Source organism: Procambarus clarkii, chromosome 42, assembly GCF_040958095.1.
Source record: "Procambarus clarkii isolate CNS0578487 chromosome 42, FALCON_Pclarkii_2.0, whole genome shotgun sequence".
NCBI classification, from domain to species: domain Eukaryota; kingdom Metazoa; phylum Arthropoda; class Malacostraca; order Decapoda; family Cambaridae; genus Procambarus; species Procambarus clarkii.
The window spans coordinates 9,227,340-9,245,026 of NC_091191.1; the positions used below are offsets into that span (position 1 = coordinate 9,227,340).

A 17,687-nucleotide genomic window follows, 5' to 3' on the forward strand; every position below is an offset into this window, starting at 1 on the left:
AAGAACCCACCCGAAGCCGGACAGACACCCACCTGGAGCCCGAACAGTCACCCACCCGGAGCCCGACCAGTCAAACACCCGGAGCCCGCCAGTTTAGTAAACCGGAGCCCGCCAGTTGAGTGAACCGGAGCCCGCCAGTTGAGTGAACTGGAACCCGTCAGTTGAGTACCTGGAGCCCGCCCCGAGCCCTACCGAGAACCCACCCTGAGCCCGACCAAGAACCTACCCCGAGCCCTACAGAGGTTCCCCAAGCCCGAGAGCCTATCCCGATCCCGAAAGAGCCCACCCCGAGCCTGACCGGGAGCCAACCCCAAACCCTACCAAGAACCCACCCCCAAGCCCTACCAAGAACCCAGCCCTAATACCTACCAAGAACCCACCCCAAGCCCTACCAAGAACCCACCCGAAGCTGGACAGACACCCACCTGGAGCCCGAACAGTCACCCACCCGGAGCCCGACCAGTCAAACACCCGGAGCCCGCCAGTTTAGTAAACCGGAGCCCGCCAGTTGAGTGAACCGGAGCCCGCCAGTTGAGTGAACTGGAACCCGTCAGTTGAGTACCTGGAGCCCGCCCCGAGCCCTACCGAGAACCCACCCTGAGCCCGACCAAGAACCTACCCCGAGCCCTACAGAGGTTCCCCAAGCCCGAGAGCCTATCCCGATCCCAAAAGAGCCCACCCCGAGCCCTACCGAGAACCCACCCCCCAAGCCCTACCGAGAACCCACCCCCCAAGCCCTACCGAGAACCCACCCCCCAAGCCCTACCAAAACCCACCCCCAAGCCCTACCAAGAACCCAGCCCTAATACCTACCAAGAACCCACCCCAAGCCCTACCAAGAACCCACCCGAAGCTGGACAGACACCCACCTGGAGCCCGAACAGTCACCCACCCGGAGCCCGACCAGTCAAACACCCGGAGCCCGCCAGTTTAGTAAACCGGAGCCCGCCAGTTGAGTGAACCGGAGCCCGCCAGTTGAGTGAACTGGAACCCGTCAGTTGAGTACCTGGAGCCCGCCCCGAGCCCTACCGAGAACCCACCCTGAGCCCGACCAAGAACCTACCCCGAGCCCTACAGAGGTTCCCCAAGCCCGAGAGCCTATCCTGATTCCGAAAGAGCCCACCCCGACCCCTACCGAGAACCCACCCCCCAAGCCCTACCGAGAACCCACCCCCCCAAGCCCTACCGAGAACCCACCCCCCCAAGCCCTACCGAGAACCCACCCCCCCCAAGCCCTACCGAGAACCCACTCCTCCAAGCCCTACCGAGAACCCACCCCCCCAAGCCCTACCGAGAACCCACCCCCCCAAACCCTACCGAGAACCCACCCCCCAAGCCCTACCGAGAACCCAGCCCAAAGCCCTACCGAGAACCCAGCCCAAAGCCCTACCGAGAACCCAGCCCAAAGCCCTACCGAGAACCCAGCCCCAATACCTACCAAGAACCCACCCAAAACCCTACCAAGGACCCACCCGAAGCCGGACAGACACCCACCTGGAGCCCGAACAGTCACCCACCCGGAGCCCGACCAGCCAAACACCCGGAGCCCGCCAGTTTAGTAAACCGGAGCCCGCCAGTTGAGTGAACCGGAGCCCGCCAGTTGAGTGAACTGGAACCCGTCAGTTGAGTACCTGGAGCCTGCCCCGAGCCCTACCGAGAACCCACCCTGAGCCCGACCAAGAACCTACCCCGAGCCCTACAGAGGTTCCCCAAGCCCGAGAGCCTATCCTGATCCCGAAAGAGCCCACCCCGAGCCCTACCGAGAACCCACCCCCCAAGCCCTACCAAGAACCCACCCCCCAAGCCCTACCAAGAACCCACCCCCCAAGCCCTACCGAGAACCCAGCCCCAAGCCCTACCAAGAACCCAGCCCCAAGCCCTACCGAGAACCCAGCCCCAAGCCCTACCGAGAACCCAGCCCCAAGCCCTACCGAGAACTCAGCCCCAAGCCCTACCGAGAACCCACCCCCAAGCCCTACCGAGAACCCACCCCAAGCCCTACCGAGAACCCACCCCCAAGCCCTACCGAGAACCCACCCCCAAGCCTTACCGAGAACCCACCCGAAGCTGGACAGACACCCACCTGGAGCCCGAACAGTCACCCACCCGGAGCCCGACCAGTCAAACACCCGGAGCCCGCCAGTTTAGTAAACCGGAGCCCGCCAGTTGAGTGAACCGGAGCCCGCCAGTTGTGTGAACTGGAACCCGTCAGTTGAGTACCTGGAGCCCGCCCCGAGCCCGACCGAGAACCCACCCAAAGCCCTACCGAGAACCCACCCTGATCCCTACAGAGAACCCACCCCTAGTCCTACCATGAAAACACCCTGATCCCTACAGAGAACCCACCCTGGGCCCGACCAAGAACCTACCCCGAGCCCTACAGAGGTACCCCAAGCCCGAGAGCCCATCCCGAACCCGAAAGAGCCCACCCTGAGCCTGACCGGGAGCCAACCCTAAGTCCTACCAAGAACCCAGCCCTAATACCTACCAAGAACCCACCCCAAGCCCTACCAAGAACCCACCCGAAGCTGGACAGACACCCACCTGGAGCCCGAACAGTCACCCACCCGGAGCCCGACCAGTCAAACACCCGGAGCCCGCCAGTTTAATAAACCGGAGCCCGCCAGTTGAGTGAACCGGAGCCCGCCAGTTGAGTGAACTGGAACCCGTCAGTTGAGTACCTGGAGCCCGCCCCGAGCCCTACCGAGAACCCACCCTGAGCCCGACCAAGAACCTACCTCGAGCCCTACAGAGGTTCCCCAAGCCCGAGAGCCTATCCCGATCCCGAAAGAGCCCACCCCGAGCCTGACCGGGAGCCAACCCCAAACCCTACCAAGAACCCACCCCCAAGCCCTACCAAGAACCCTGCCCTAATACCTACCAAGAACCCACCCCAAGCCCTACCAAGAACCCACCCGAAGCCGGACAGACACCCACCTGGAGCCCGAACAGTCACCCACCCGGAGCCCGACCAGTCAAACACCCGGAGCCCGCCAGTTTAGTAAACCGGAGCCCGCCAGTTGAGTGAACCGGAGCCCGCCAGTTGAGTGAACTGGAACCCGTCAGTTGAGTACCTGGAGCCCGCCCCGAGCCCTACCGAGAACCCACCCTGAGCCCGACCAAGAACCTACCCCGAGCCCTACAGAGGTTCCCCAAGCCCGAGAGCCTATCCCGATCCCGAAAGAGCCCACCCCGAGCCTGACCGGGAGCCAACCCCAAACCCTACCAAGAACCCACCCCCAAGCCCTACCAAGAACCCAGCCCTAATACCTACCAAGAACCCACCCCAAGCCCTACCAAGAACCCACCCGAAGCTGGACAGACACCCACCTGGAGCCCGAACAGTCACCCACCCGGAGCCCGACCAGTCAAACACCCGGAGCCCGCCAGTTTAGTAAACCGGAGCCCGCCAGTTGAGTGAACCGGAGCCCGCCAGTTGAGTGAACTGGAACCCGTCAGTTGAGTACCTGGAGCCCGCCCCGAGCCCTACCGAGAACCCACCCTGAGCCCGACCAAGAACCTACCCCGAGCCCTACAGAGGTTCCCCAAGCCCGAGAGCCTATCCCGATCCCAAAAGAGCCCACCCCGAGCCCTACCGAGAACCCACCCCCCAAGCCCTACCGAGAACCCACCCCAAGCCCTACCGAGAACCCACCCCCAAGCCCTACCGAGAACCCACCCCCAAGCCCTACCGAGAACCCACCCGAAGCTGGACAGACACCCACCTGGAGCCCGAACAGTCACCCACCCGGAGCCCGACCAGTCAAACACCCGGAGCCCGCCAGTTTAGTAAACCGGAGCCCGCCAGTTGAGTGAACCGGAGCCCGCCAGTTGTGTGAACTGGAACCCGTCAGTTGAGTACCTGGAGCCCGCCCCGAGCCCGACCGAGAACCCACCCAAAGCCCTACCGAGAACCCACCCTGATCCCTACAGAGAACCCACCCCTAGTCCTACCATGAAAACACCCTGATCCCTACAGAGAACCCACCCTGGGCCCGACCAAGAACCTACCCCGAGCCCTACAGAGGTACCCCAAGCCCGAGAGCCCATCCCGAACCCGAAAGAGCCCACCCTGAGCCTGACCGGGAGCCAACCCTAAGTCCTACCAAGAACCCAGCCCTAATACCTACCAAGAACCCACCCCAAGCCCTACCAAGAACCCACCCGAAGCTGGACAGACACCCACCTGGAGCCCGAACAGTCACCCACCCGGAGCCCGACCAGTCAAACACCCGGAGCCCGCCAGTTTAATAAACCGGAGCCCGCCAGTTGAGTGAACCGGAGCCCGCCAGTTGAGTGAACTGGAACCCGTCAGTTGAGTACCTGGAGCCCGCCCCGAGCCCTACTGAGAACCCACCCTGAGCCCTACCAAGAACCCACCCCGAGCCCTACAGAGAACCCAACCCCCCCGAGCCCTACCAAGAACCCCCCCCCCCGAGCCCTACCAAGAACCCACACCCCCCCCCCCGAGCCCTACCAAGAACCCACACCCCCCCGAGCCCTACCAAGAACCCACACCCCCCCCCCCCCCGAGCCCTACCAAGAACCCACACCCCCCCCCGAGCCCTACCAAGAACCCACACCCCCCGAGACCTACCAAGAACCCCCCCCCCCCCCCGAGCCCTACCAAGAAACCACACCCCCCCGAGCCCTACCAAGAACCCACACCTCCCCGAGCCCTACCAAGAACCCACACCTCCCCGAGCCCTACCAAGAACCCACACCTCCCCGAGCCCTACCAAGAACCCACACCTCCCCGAGCCCTACCAAGAACCCACACCCCCTCCGAGCCCTACCAAGAACCCACACCCCCCCGAGCCCTACCAAGAACCCCCCCCCCCCCCGAGCCCTACCAAGAACCCACACCCCCCCGAGCCCTACCAAGAACCCACACCCCCCCAAGCCCTACCAAGAACCCACACCCCCCCAAGCCCTACCAAGAACCCACACCCCCCCAAGCCCTACCAAGAACCCACACCCCCCCAAGCCCTACCAAGAACCCACACCCCCCAAGCCCTACCAAGAACCCACACCCCCCCAAGCCCTACCAAGTACCCACACCCCCCCAAGCCCTACCAAATACCCACACCCCCCCAAGCCCTACCAAGAACCCACACCCCCCCAAGCCCTACCAAGAACCCACACCCCCCCAAGCCCTACCAAGAACCCACACCCCCCCAAGCCCTACCAAGAACCCACACCCCCCCCAAGCCCTACCAAGAACCCCCCCCCCCCAAGCCCTACCAAGAACCCACACCCCCCCCAAGCCCTACCAAGAACCCACACCCCCCCCCAAGCCCTACCAAGAACCCACACCCCCCCAAGCCCTACCAAGAACCCACACCCCCCCAAGCCCTACCAAGTACCCACACCCCCCCAAGCCCTACCAAGTACCTACACTCCCCCAAGCCGTACCAAGAACCCACACCCCCCAAGCCCTACCAAGAACCCACCCGAAGCCGGACAGACACCCACCTGGAGCCCGAACAGTCACCCACCCAGAGCCCGCCAGTTGAGTACCTAAAGCCTGCCCGGAGCCCCGACCGACGACCCACCCCGGGGCCCCGACCGACGACCCACCCCGGGGCCCCGACCGACGACCCACCCCGGGCCCCGACCGACGAGCCACCCCGGGCCCCGACCGACGACCCACCCCGGGGCCCCGACCGACGACCCACCCCGGGGCCCCGACCGACGACCCACCCCGGGGCCCCGACCGACGACCCACCCCGGAGCCCCGACCGACGACCCACCCCGGAGCCCCGACCGACGACCCACCCCGGAGCCCCGACCGACGACCCACCCCGGAGCCCCGACCGACGACCCACCCCGGAGCCCCGACCGACGACCCACCCCGGAGCCCCGACCGACGACCCACCCCGGAGCCCCGACCGACGACCCACCCCGGAGCCCCGACCGACGACCCACCCCGGAGCCCCGACCGACGACCCACCCCGGAGCCCCGACCGACGACCCACCCCGGAGCCCCGACCGACGACCCACCCCGGAGCCCCGACCGACGACCCACCCCGGAGCCCCGACCGACGACCCACCCCGGAGCCCCGACCGACGACCCACCCCGGAGCCCCGACCGACGACCCACCCCGGAGCCCCGACCGACGACCCACCCCGGAGCCCCGACCGACGACCCACCCCGGAGCCCCGACCGACGACCCACCCCGGAGCCCCGACCGACGACCCACCCCGGAGCCCCGACCGACGACCCACCCCGGAGCCCCGACCGACGACCCACCCCGGAGCCCCGACCGACGACCCACCCCGGAGCCCCGACCGACGACCCACCCCGGGGGCCCGACAGAGGACCCACCCCTGAGCCCCGACCGACGACCCACCCCGGAGCCCCGACAGAGGACCCACCCCGGGGGCCCGACAGAGGACCCACCTGGGGCCCGACAGAGGACCCACCTGGGGCCCGACAGAGGACCCACCTGGGGCCCGACAGAGGACCCACCTGGGGCCCGACAGAGGACCCACCTGGGGCCCGACAGAGGACCCACCTGGGGCCCGACAGGGGACCCACCTGGGGCCCGACAGAGGACCCACCTGGGGCCCGACAGAGGACCCACCTGGGGCCCGACAGAGGACCCACCTGGGGCCCGACAGAGGACCCACCTGGGGCCCGACAGAGGACCCACTTGGGGCCCGACAGAGAACCCACTTGGGGCCCGACAGAGAACCCACTTGGGGCCCGACAGAGAACCCACTTGGGGCCCGACAGAGCACCCACTTGGGGCCCGACAGAGAACCCACTTGGAGCCCGACAGAGAACCCACCCCGCGCCCAACCTTTCATGCAGAAAATTGAACACCAGGCGACAAAAATAATTGCAGAATGAGGTCTAGTTTCATACCATGAACGGTTGAGGGTCACAGGGCTAACAACACTGCAAACTAGGCATGCCAGGATGGATCTCACCGAAACTATTAAAATATCGACTTGAATCGACTTGAGAATGGTCCAGGACGGACCGAAACTCGTCGTCCCTTCAACTTCTAGTGTGTGGTCTGGTCAACATACTTCAGCCACGTTATTGTGACTCATCGCCTGCCTATTAAAATATTGAACAGTTTCGAAGATATGGATCCAGAGAACAACTTCAAAAGGTCAGATGGAACACAAACAAGGAACAACGGTTTCAAGTCCAACAAGCCGCAGTGTAGGACTGAAAACAAGCTATATTTTCACCCACAGGGTTATAAACCCATGGAACCGCCTATCTGCTAAAGCAGTAAATAACATAACACTTGAATTGTAAAATCCAATTTGAAAAAAAATCGGAACAAATGGGGGACCTGATCTGCTACCAGAAATTTTAGCCAAATATCCCCAGTCTGCTAACTGTAGGTAGTAACCGAGTGATTGTAACCTATCCACCGCTGCCCACTGGATGGGGGGCGGTGTGCAGGACAAACATAAATTGTGACACTAGCTCTCCACATATGTCAGGTGTCAGCAAACTCCATACGCGAAACCCCATTATATTATATAATTCTATATACTGTGTATATATAGGATATAAATATGTCAAAAAGAATTATCACTCTTACCTGGAGCAATGTTGTTGATGTCGGAAATCAGCGGTACGTGTTGTCGCGTTGGCTGCAGCGACGATACTGACGAGCGGCCGAACCTTCAACGACCAACCACCAACCGCCGTTTGAACGCCATTTTGAAATTCCAGGCGTACTACCCGAAAAGTGCGTAAACTAGTATTTGCGTGCATTATAGGCCATTCCAAGAAACCTTATTGCTATGAATATCTTGTTATCTAACAAACGAATTATTTATGTTAATATTTTTAGCACATATGTTAAATTAGGCCATTTTTCATTTAGAGGGGGTATATATATATATAGCTATTTCCATTTTAAGTTTGAAAAATTACCGTACAAAATTGAATGCAAAGATAAGATAAGATTTATTTATACAACCCTGTTTGGAAATTAACTCCTTTTACAATGAAATAAGACGCAAATAAAAATTATGCATTTTGTTTTGATTAAAAGCTTAGGTAGTACAATGTACTACTTCTACTACTAATACCATATTATATATGAGGGGCTACTAAATAAAATTAAAGGACAAGCATGTTCACCTAATATCATTAGCTGACAGGTGAAATAATATGAAAGTCGGAAATTATTTGATTCTCTTAGAATTTCTACCAATCCTTTCTTTCGTCGAGACCAATATATGTCAGTGACCCCTCAGATAAATTTCATTTGCAGAAATCAAATTATTCAGACCGTTTCAAAGAAAACGAGTTAGATATACTTTTATATTTTACCTGAATTTACCCGAGTCTGCAGTTTAATGCTGATAAATGTAAAGTTCTGAGGCTAGGTAATGATGATAGAGTTACAAGATACGAGGTTGATGGTGTTGAGATTGCGAAAGGGATCTGGGAGATATGATTAGTAAGAATTTAAAACAAAATGATCAATGCCTGAATGTTCGTAATAAGGTAAATAGGACACTGGGATTTATTAATCGAAGCGTTAGTAACAAGACACTTGTGCTTAGCACCAAGGTGCTCCCACCTGGTTGATGGGGTTCTGGGAGTTCTTCCCAAGCCCGGCCCGAGGCCAGGGTTGACTTGTGAGAGCTTGGTTCACCAGGCTGTTGCTTGGAGCGGCCCGCAGGCCCACATGTCCACCACAGCCCGGTTGGTCTACCACAGCCACCAGTTGGGGGGGGGGAAAGGCTGCCCAAGGGAGGGAACGGAAGGGATAAGTGGGAGTAAAAGAATATAGACAAATTAAAGAAACGTACGTAAGTTTTTTTTAAGGCATACTGGTAGGTCTGGTGAGGTAAAGATTGGAGCTATATGTAGGGGGTCTGGTGAAGCAAAGTGCGGAAGGTATGGAAGGTGTTGTGTAGTGAAGGATGGAGTCACAGGGATGGTCGAGGGAGTGTGGAGCTGCAACACACAACTAACTCTCAGTATTCTATCACGTCACATTGCCACACGGCTCAGGCAAGCCAACTTAAACACGATACTAAATTAGGTTCAGGTTGCATGACACGTGACATATTTATAAAGGTACTGCTCATCCGTGCAATGATTATTAATAATTGTAATATTTAGCTTTCAGGGCGTTCATAATTTACCTTCAACTTGAAGTATATTTACAGTTAGTGCAGCGTAATATTTAACATTGCATTCTTAACTAAACTATTGATTTGTAAACTATAATGATGATTGATAAACTATAATGAAACGTCGTATCAAAAAGGTTGTTTAATTTATAAAATTTTATAAATATAGAATTCCACGAGACGGGACCCGGGGCTAATTGCATGGTCATGTTGTCAATGTATGTTTCAAAGTCTGCTGTGCTCATGTTTAATATCAGTTAAATTGTAAAAGTTTTGGATATCGTTCAGAAAGCTGTCAGGATCTTAAATTTTCATTCAAGTTCAAGTTCAAGTATGTTTATTGAGACAAGAAAAAAATACATCTCAAAGGGATAGAGTAGCTTAGGCTATTTCTACCCCCCTCTACTTCAAGTCCCTCAAGGGGCGCACAAATTCAGTGAGTACAGATACACAAATCACAATACAACATTTAACATTGCATATTAATATAGTAAGTGTTACAATCATTGGGGCAAAATTCTTGTAGTTCCAAGTATTCTGTCTATCATATCATTATCACACATCCAAACAATTTGAAGTGGTACACTACTTATTTCCTTATTTCTATGGTTATCCATAATTTGACACTTTAATACATAATGGTCTTCCAAGTTCAAGTAGGTTTATTGAGACAAGTTAAAAAAAAAAAAAAAAAAAAAAAAAAAAAATCAAAGATTAGCTTAGGCTATTTCTACCCCTTCCCATACTTCAAGTCCCTCAAGGGGCGCACAAATTCAGTGAGTACAAATACAAGAATCCCATGTAACATATCAGGTTAATATAGTACTATCTAAGAGTATAATAGTGTACATCCACCGCACTAGATTTTAACCCATTAACGCTCCAAGATAATATTCTCACTCTACTTTCATCCATGATTTAATAAAACTACCTTTGCCCTGTCTGTCACATTCCATGAGATACGAGATTTTCTCAGACAGACTCTCCCAACACTGTAACATTTCTGCTTTCTCCTCATTTGCACAACAGCTACTAGCATCAAAGGTGATCTTATTCATATCTAATTTCTTTCTTATTTCTCTATACCGTTTTACTTTAACCTTTGTTTCGACATTTGTCACTACAGAAGGTTGAACGCTAACACTACTAGAAAGTTCATTTTCCTGATTATCCTCTATCATCAATACGTCATGTTCTTCCTTACTTTCTTCAACGCACATTTCACGTCCTGTTTCACTTTCCACTTCACGTCCTATTTCACTTTCCATTTCACGTCCTATTTGACTTTCCATTTCACGTCCTGTTTCACTTTCCATTTCACGTCCTGTTTCACTTTCCATTTCACGTCCTGTTTGGCTTTTCATTTCACGTCCTGTTTGGCTTTCCATTTCACGTCCTGTTTAATTGGCTTTCCATTTCACGTCCTGTTTGGCTTTCCATTTCACGTCCTGTTTCACTTTCCATTTCACGTCCTGTTTCACTTTCCATTTCACGTCCTGTTTCACTTTCCACTTCACGTCCTGTTTCACCACCATCTTCACCCCGTCTACCCCCCATAGTTAATTTTTCTAATGCCTCAATCCTCTTTTCTAGTTTTTTTAGATATTCCAATATTTGAGTACCAACCTCAGAGTTCACTATATTGACCTGAACCTTGTTTCCACAAGGTTTAATTTTTTCAGCTGCATTTCCTACTTTCCCTAGGCTCGCCTTAATTGTCTCTGTTCCTTTCTCCCACACATTGTTCATAGGCGCTGTCATTGGCTTCCAACTGTTTCCTCCATGTTCCTGCTGCACAATCTTTCCTTCCTTCGAGGATACATCTATCCTGCTTGTAGCACCCGTCCTCGAGTCTCTCAGATGAGGCTTCATGCGACATAGATAGGAACCAGCATTGTGGCTTCCTCGACAATTGCAACAAGATGGGACGATTTTTTCACCGTTTTTAATCTTGACTCTACACTCTCGAGAGTCGTGTTTCTTACCACAGTACCGACACCTGGAGTCAAACTGGCATTTCCAAGCCATATGTCCCCAACGAGAACACTTCATGCATAATATGGGCTCCTCAATGTATTTTACAACTTTCCTGTAGCCTAGTCCTTGCACAAAAATTCTTTCTGGAGCCTCACCCTTTACCAAGGCAACAACCTGGCTTTGTTTTTCACCACGAACACTGTTCCTCTTTGCCCAAACAACACTATCATTGTTGAGCAATAGATAATCAGGATCCAAATAAGTTGGATACTTAAACACTATGACCTTGGTGTACATCATACCTTTTTCCGGAGTAACCATCACAATATTCTCAAACCCATCCTTCGTTAGGTGTTCCACGGCCTCCTCTGTCCCAACTGTTATATAGGGCCGGTGAAGACCCTCCTTGAATAGTGGTTCATATTCAAAAAACTCCTTAGCCAAACGAACCGTCCACTCCAGCTTTTGATGGAAATTCAGTTGACATGCTGTAGGGAACAGCCTCTTCCTTCCATTAGTCTGCATCTCCCGCGTCCTGCTGAGCATGTCTTCATTTTTTGGTCTCTTTGTTATTTCCTCCTCACTGTCTTCGTCTCGCTGTCTTTGAATATTTCTCCGTTTATATCTGTTTACTACTGCTTGATACGGCCTAGTATCATCCTGTCTGCCATCCCCACTGTCACACTCTCCAGGCCCAGTACAGGATCTTCCATCACCTAGGCAGACCGCCTCAGCCATTTCCTCGATACACAAAGGCACTGTATCACTGCAACAGTCGAGAACAAATTCACAACATCTAGCTGCAGCAGCCACGTGCAAACACGAAGATGCGGAGCAACACGTCCTCCTCGCATCATGCAGCAGACCGCACTGTAAATTTTCATGTTGTTTACTGGGGGGGGGGCTAAACATTACCTCGTACTGTTCTTTTAGGATTTCCCATATTTTCGTCATCTGTACATAAGCCTTCACTTATAAGTGAATACTTGTGGAGGATTTTGATTGTGGAAAAATAATTTCTATTTTTATTTTCTCGTATAGTTTTGTTTTAATTGCATTTCTTCAGTCTGGTATGATCGCTTCAGCTTCTCTGTCTTCAATTTCCCTGTTTAAATTATCTTTTTTCTTCATTAGGCTATTCTTTTTGGCTTAAGTATTTAAATTATTTTACTTCTGTAGTGTCGTCTGCGTTCTCTAAGTTGGTCCTCTTTTTGACCGTCTGAAAAGAAACATGTTTCAAGCAGACTTTGTACGCTTCAGCATTCAATTGTTCTATTCTTTGTGTGAGATTTTTAGTTAAGACGGGTATATATTCTCTCTATAGAATAGTTAATCTACATATATTATTGTTTATCTCGAAAATCTAATGTATAAATGATCATTAACATGTTTTAAATATAAATAATTGTCACTAAGAGAACTGTCAATTACACATTTTGAAGAGAGGGAGAAGGACAAGGAACTGAAAATTAGAGAACAATAAAGAATTATGAGAATCATTAGGCGGAAAGTAGGAGGCAGGGCATTAGGGGTAATTGATGATCAAAAGAATGAATAAAAGAAAATAGATGGACAGAATGAAGAGGAAAGAAAATGAACAGGAGCAGGAGTGCCGCTCAGTCGTCCACCGATAACAATAGAACGGTTGTAAGTCATACACGGGACGGGACAAGCAGAGGGGATAAGGTGGCAGAGCAGACGAAGATTGCCGGCTGGAGCCCAGCGTAGGATTAATGAGGTGTCTGCTTCAGTGATTAATCCCTTCCTCTGTAGCTACCTGCTGGCCTTGTACACCCTCGTGACCTTACAGCTGGCAGGGGTGCTAGCCTCCGGGTCTGACTTGTTGAAAGTAGCTGGCGTAGGAGCTGAAGGGGAGGAAGACGAGCAAAAAAGGAGAGAAGGAAAGTATATGACAGGTACAAAAGGAAACGAGAAAAAACTGTGAAATAATAGTTAGAAAGACATGTTAAAGGAGGCAAAAGGCAAACATAGGATGACATATATAATGGTAAATGTAAATGAAAAGAGCTACCAAGAGGCAGAAGAAGAGGGGATGGCTATCAATGACCAATTGTTAGGCCCAATTCACCTGGGATTAGGGTTAGTTAGAAAGGGGTTAAGGTTAATTAACCGTGGGTTAAAGGTAGTTGACCTGAGGTTAAGACTAGTTAACCTGAGTAATTGGTCTTGGGAGTCAAGACTAATTATAATAATAATTAATTTTGTCGGAGACAGGCAGCCTTTGCATATATACTTTGGGCTTTTATCGAGGTCTTCCCTATGACAAACTACTTAACCTCCACAGGATGTAGCCCAACAACAGTTGACAAACTCCCGGGTACATATTTATTGCTAGGTGCATCAGGTGAAAGGAAACGTGTCCAACCATTTCTGTCCCTACCCGTCCTCAGACCCAGTCCATTCCCATCCAGTGGTCGACCCCAAAGACGCATTCATAAATTTTAACATGCTGTTCATTCAAAATAGGAATTTTCTTAATATAAATTAATATAAGTTATATTTATCATATTGTACATATTTAGACACCGGTTAGTTTAGGTGTTTAGGTTCTGTTGGCGATTATTTGTATTTGTAGTACGCGGGTGAAACATTTACAGCGTTGTGGTTCGAACAAAATTCGTCAGTGAAGCACTTGCTCGGGAAGTGTTCGAACGAAATCAGTTGAGTCGTGTGTAAACCGTTTGAGAGGAGGGCCCAAAGAGCCAGAGCTCAACCCCCGCAAGCACAACTAGGCAAGAACACTCACACATACATACACACACACATACATACATAAAATATTTACGATTTACCATTTTGTTACTACCTAGACTCTCAATTTCACAAAATTGTATAAACCTGTCATTTAAAATTTGTCAATCCGTTTCATAAATTGATAATTTTGTTAATTATAAATCAATCATTAATTTTTTCACTTAAATATTTATACATTAATATTAACTACTTTAGTCTTTTTTACAATATTCCAGCATTGTTAATGAACAATCAAGCTTTTGTACATCTGCGTCTCCAGTCCATACTTGTTTGTTCCTATTTTGTTTATATGGGTGGTAGTGGACCCCATAAGCATCACATGGGTGGTAGTGGAGCCCATAACCATCACATAGGTGGTAGTGGACCCCATAACCATCACATGGGTGGTAGTGGACCCCATAACCATCACATGGGTGGTAGTGGACCCCATAACCATCACATGGGTGGTAGTGGAGCCCATAACCATCACATAGGTGGTAGTGGACCCCATAACCATCACATGGGTGGTAGTGGACCCCATAACCATCACATGGGTGGTAGTGGACCCCATAACCATCACATGGGTGGTAGTGGAGCCCATAACCATCACATGGGTGGTAGTGGAGCCCATAACCATCACATGGGTGGTAGTGGACCCCATAACCATCACATGGGTGGTAGTGGACCCCATAACCATCACATGGGTGGTAGTGGACCCCATAACCATCACATGGGTGGTAGTGGACCCCATAACCATCACATGGGTGGTAGTATATCTAACTGGCAGTAATGGACTCCATACCCACCCTGTGGACGGTAGTGGACCCTATACCCATCCTGTGGGTAGTAGTGAACCCAAAAACCATCCAGTGGGCGGTAGTGAACCCCGTACCAATCCTGTGGGCAGTAGTGAACCCCACACCCATATAACAAGTGGTAGTGGACGCCATAGCTATCCTTTTGGGCGGTAGTGGACCCCACAAACATCGTGTGACTTGTTGTAGACCCTTTATCCTATTTGCAGTAGTGTACCCCATAGACATTCCAACGTCACATAGTTTTCTGTTGACGTTCCTACAATTCATTCTCTTAAAGATTTTCAAAGCTTACACTATTGTATGTATAATGTTGTTTAGCAAATGCAACGTTATTATATGTAATAATTTATAAGTGCTTATTATAATTTACTGAGAAGCACCGTGCTAACCTTTAACAGGATGCATTGTAGAACAGTGGTTTAAATCATGGGTTGAAACATTAGTTGACAAAGTTTGTACCAACTGTTGGTTATGTTTGTAACTCATCTTCTGTGTATGTACTTTTACCTGAATATTTTTTTTTATATACGGGTGCAGAGTACATACAGGGTACATGTTATAATTCACTGTATCGGGGGACAGGAAGCCAGAGTGTATTCATTCACGTTTGGCTTTCATCGAGCCCCTCCCCCCCCCCTCCAAGGCCGAATTACAAACCCCGCCCAGTACTCCACAACAAACTAACTCCTGAGTACCTACTCACTGCTAGGCGAACAGAGGCATTAGCTGAAAGGAAATGTGCCCAACTATTTCTGTCCCGCCTAGGATTTGAACCCGGAATTCCCGATTGTGCGTCGAGAACGAATCCTACTGTACTACCGGGACCCTTAGAGCACAGGGTCCTGGTAATAACTCCTGTATATCAAGGAGTTATTACCAGGACCACCGTACCACCACAACCACAGGGTGCATGTGGTGGTACGGAGTACACGTGGTGGTAGTATTCGAACCCCAGTTGGAAACAGACCCAACTATAGGATGGGTTAACCCAAGTATCGCGCTTCCAAAAGGGTCGCCCAAGTTGGAAAAGACGAACGCTGAAAGAATATTGTTGAAAACATCTTGATAACTGATTAAACCAAAATTATTTATTAGTCAGAAGAAAGACAGAAACGCGATCTATATGTAAAACCTCTACCAGACAAATATTTTAAGTAAAACCGAAGTTGTAGTTGTATAAAAGTGGCAGTTTTCATCGCTCGTCAAACTCGAAAACCGCAGCATTCATCTCAGAACCATGCCTATTTCACGCAGATTCCTTAATAAACGTATGAGTTTTATATGTCACAAGAAAGACAGATATATAAGCTTCGTTCTAAATACCTTACCATGGGCATATTTAAATTTAAAGCGAAGATACGTGTACTTTTATAATAGCCGAGCTCCGACTCCGGACAGATCGATCGACGGAGCAACTCTCTCAGAACAATGCTTATTTCACGTAAATTTGTAAATAATCGTAAATTTTTTATATGCCTCAAGAAAGATAGGAATATAAGGCTCATTTTAAACACTTTATCATAGACATAATTAAAGTTCTAATGAAGATTCATGTATTTTAATAATCGCCGAGCTCCGACCCCCGCATAGACTGAGCGACAGAGCAACTCTCTCAGAAGAATGTTTATTTTACGTAAATTCGTTAATAAACACAAATGTTTTACACGTCTTAAGAAAGATAGAAATATAAGCTTTATTTTAAATACATTACATTAGACATATTTAAAGCTCAAGTGAAGATATATATGTTTTTATAGTGGCGTTCAGTAGCTTTTCGGTCATGGAGTGCAGACGCCTACGCACTTGCCAATATGTTGTGTAATTAACAAAGATACGCTAATAAAGCCTAAAATATTACATGCCTCCAGAAAGACAGAGCTATAATCGTTATTGTGAGTGCATCAAATGAAATATATCATGTTGGAGACCAATGATATAGCAATTTTAATTTAAGTTTCGAGTCCCGCCCGGTCGAGAGAGATGGGGCGACTCTCGCCCCATCTATTGGAGATTCTGTCCACTAAAGACCCAAAGCTACTCAAACCTTCCTAGCATTACGTAAGCAATGAAGTAATATGGTATATTTACTCACTATAATGTGGATGCTGGATGCAGAAAATGAGAAAACATAATTTTACTCTGAAAAAATATCATTTCATAACAAAATAAGATGTAAATATGTAATATCAAAGGAAGTCGATGGTCCAAGCAACAATATCGTGGAGCGACTTATCCAAGATATATTGCTTTCTGGAAAGTGTTTGCTGGCATATCAACCTTCTGTACACAGTGATCCAGTCGTCGAACTTCTCTGCTCATATTATCGCAAATTTAATTTATGATGTTGACAAGTAGAATGCGTATTTTTAATCAAATCTAACGATATTAACAAGTAGAATGCGTATTTTTAATCAAATCTAACATAACTAGCCAGAAAACGTTAAAGATTATTTAAAAATACATGGTTGGAAGTTAAATCAACTCCATAGAACAATATTTTTGTTATAGATACTAATCGTTATTTGTTGGTATGCGTTCGCTACTTAAACTATCATGTACTGTATTTATGTAAAATCTCCCTGTTTCTTCGGACATGGAACACGGAACCTTACACGCTCTCTGATTTACTGTTTAATAGAGATTCACAAATAAGCTTATGATTGTATACGTTATCAAAAAGGCAGTGACAAAGTCAATTTTGCATTTTAATCACAGAGATTAGATCTTAGTGAGATAGGAAAGATATTCATATTTTAAAGAAGGATATTTGAACCATCGCTCTCCCTATCGATAGAAACTAACTTTTTTTTTGTTATTATTAACAAGCTTAGGTATACACAGTAATGTGCTGCTACCCTATTCTATATGAAAGATTACACAGTGTATATCAAAAACTAGCTATAAGTTCATTAAATATTCCCATCTCACAGGATGGTTAGTTATACATGGAATCAGGGGATAAAATACCAGCCTCAATAAAAAAAAAATCAACTGTGACTAACAAGAACACCACTTACG

General features: G+C 49.8%; 1 protein-coding gene and 1 long non-coding RNA gene across 2 annotated transcripts in view; one reads left to right on the forward strand and one right to left on the reverse strand.

The window, feature by feature from the left end:
• LOC123770283 (protein Asterix-like) overlaps nucleotides 1-7,711 on the reverse strand; it is a 26,943-nt gene extending 19,232 nt beyond the window's left edge. Inside the window, exon 1 of the mRNA XM_045761989.2 lies at nucleotides 7,569-7,711. The gene's annotated coding sequence lies outside the window, so the exon portion shown is untranslated. The remainder of the gene's footprint in view (nucleotides 1-7,568) is intronic.
• LOC138373600 (uncharacterized) overlaps nucleotides 1-17,687 on the forward strand; it is a 449,843-nt gene that overhangs the window by 415,831 nt on the left and 16,325 nt on the right. The gene's annotated exons all lie outside the window — the stretch shown is intronic.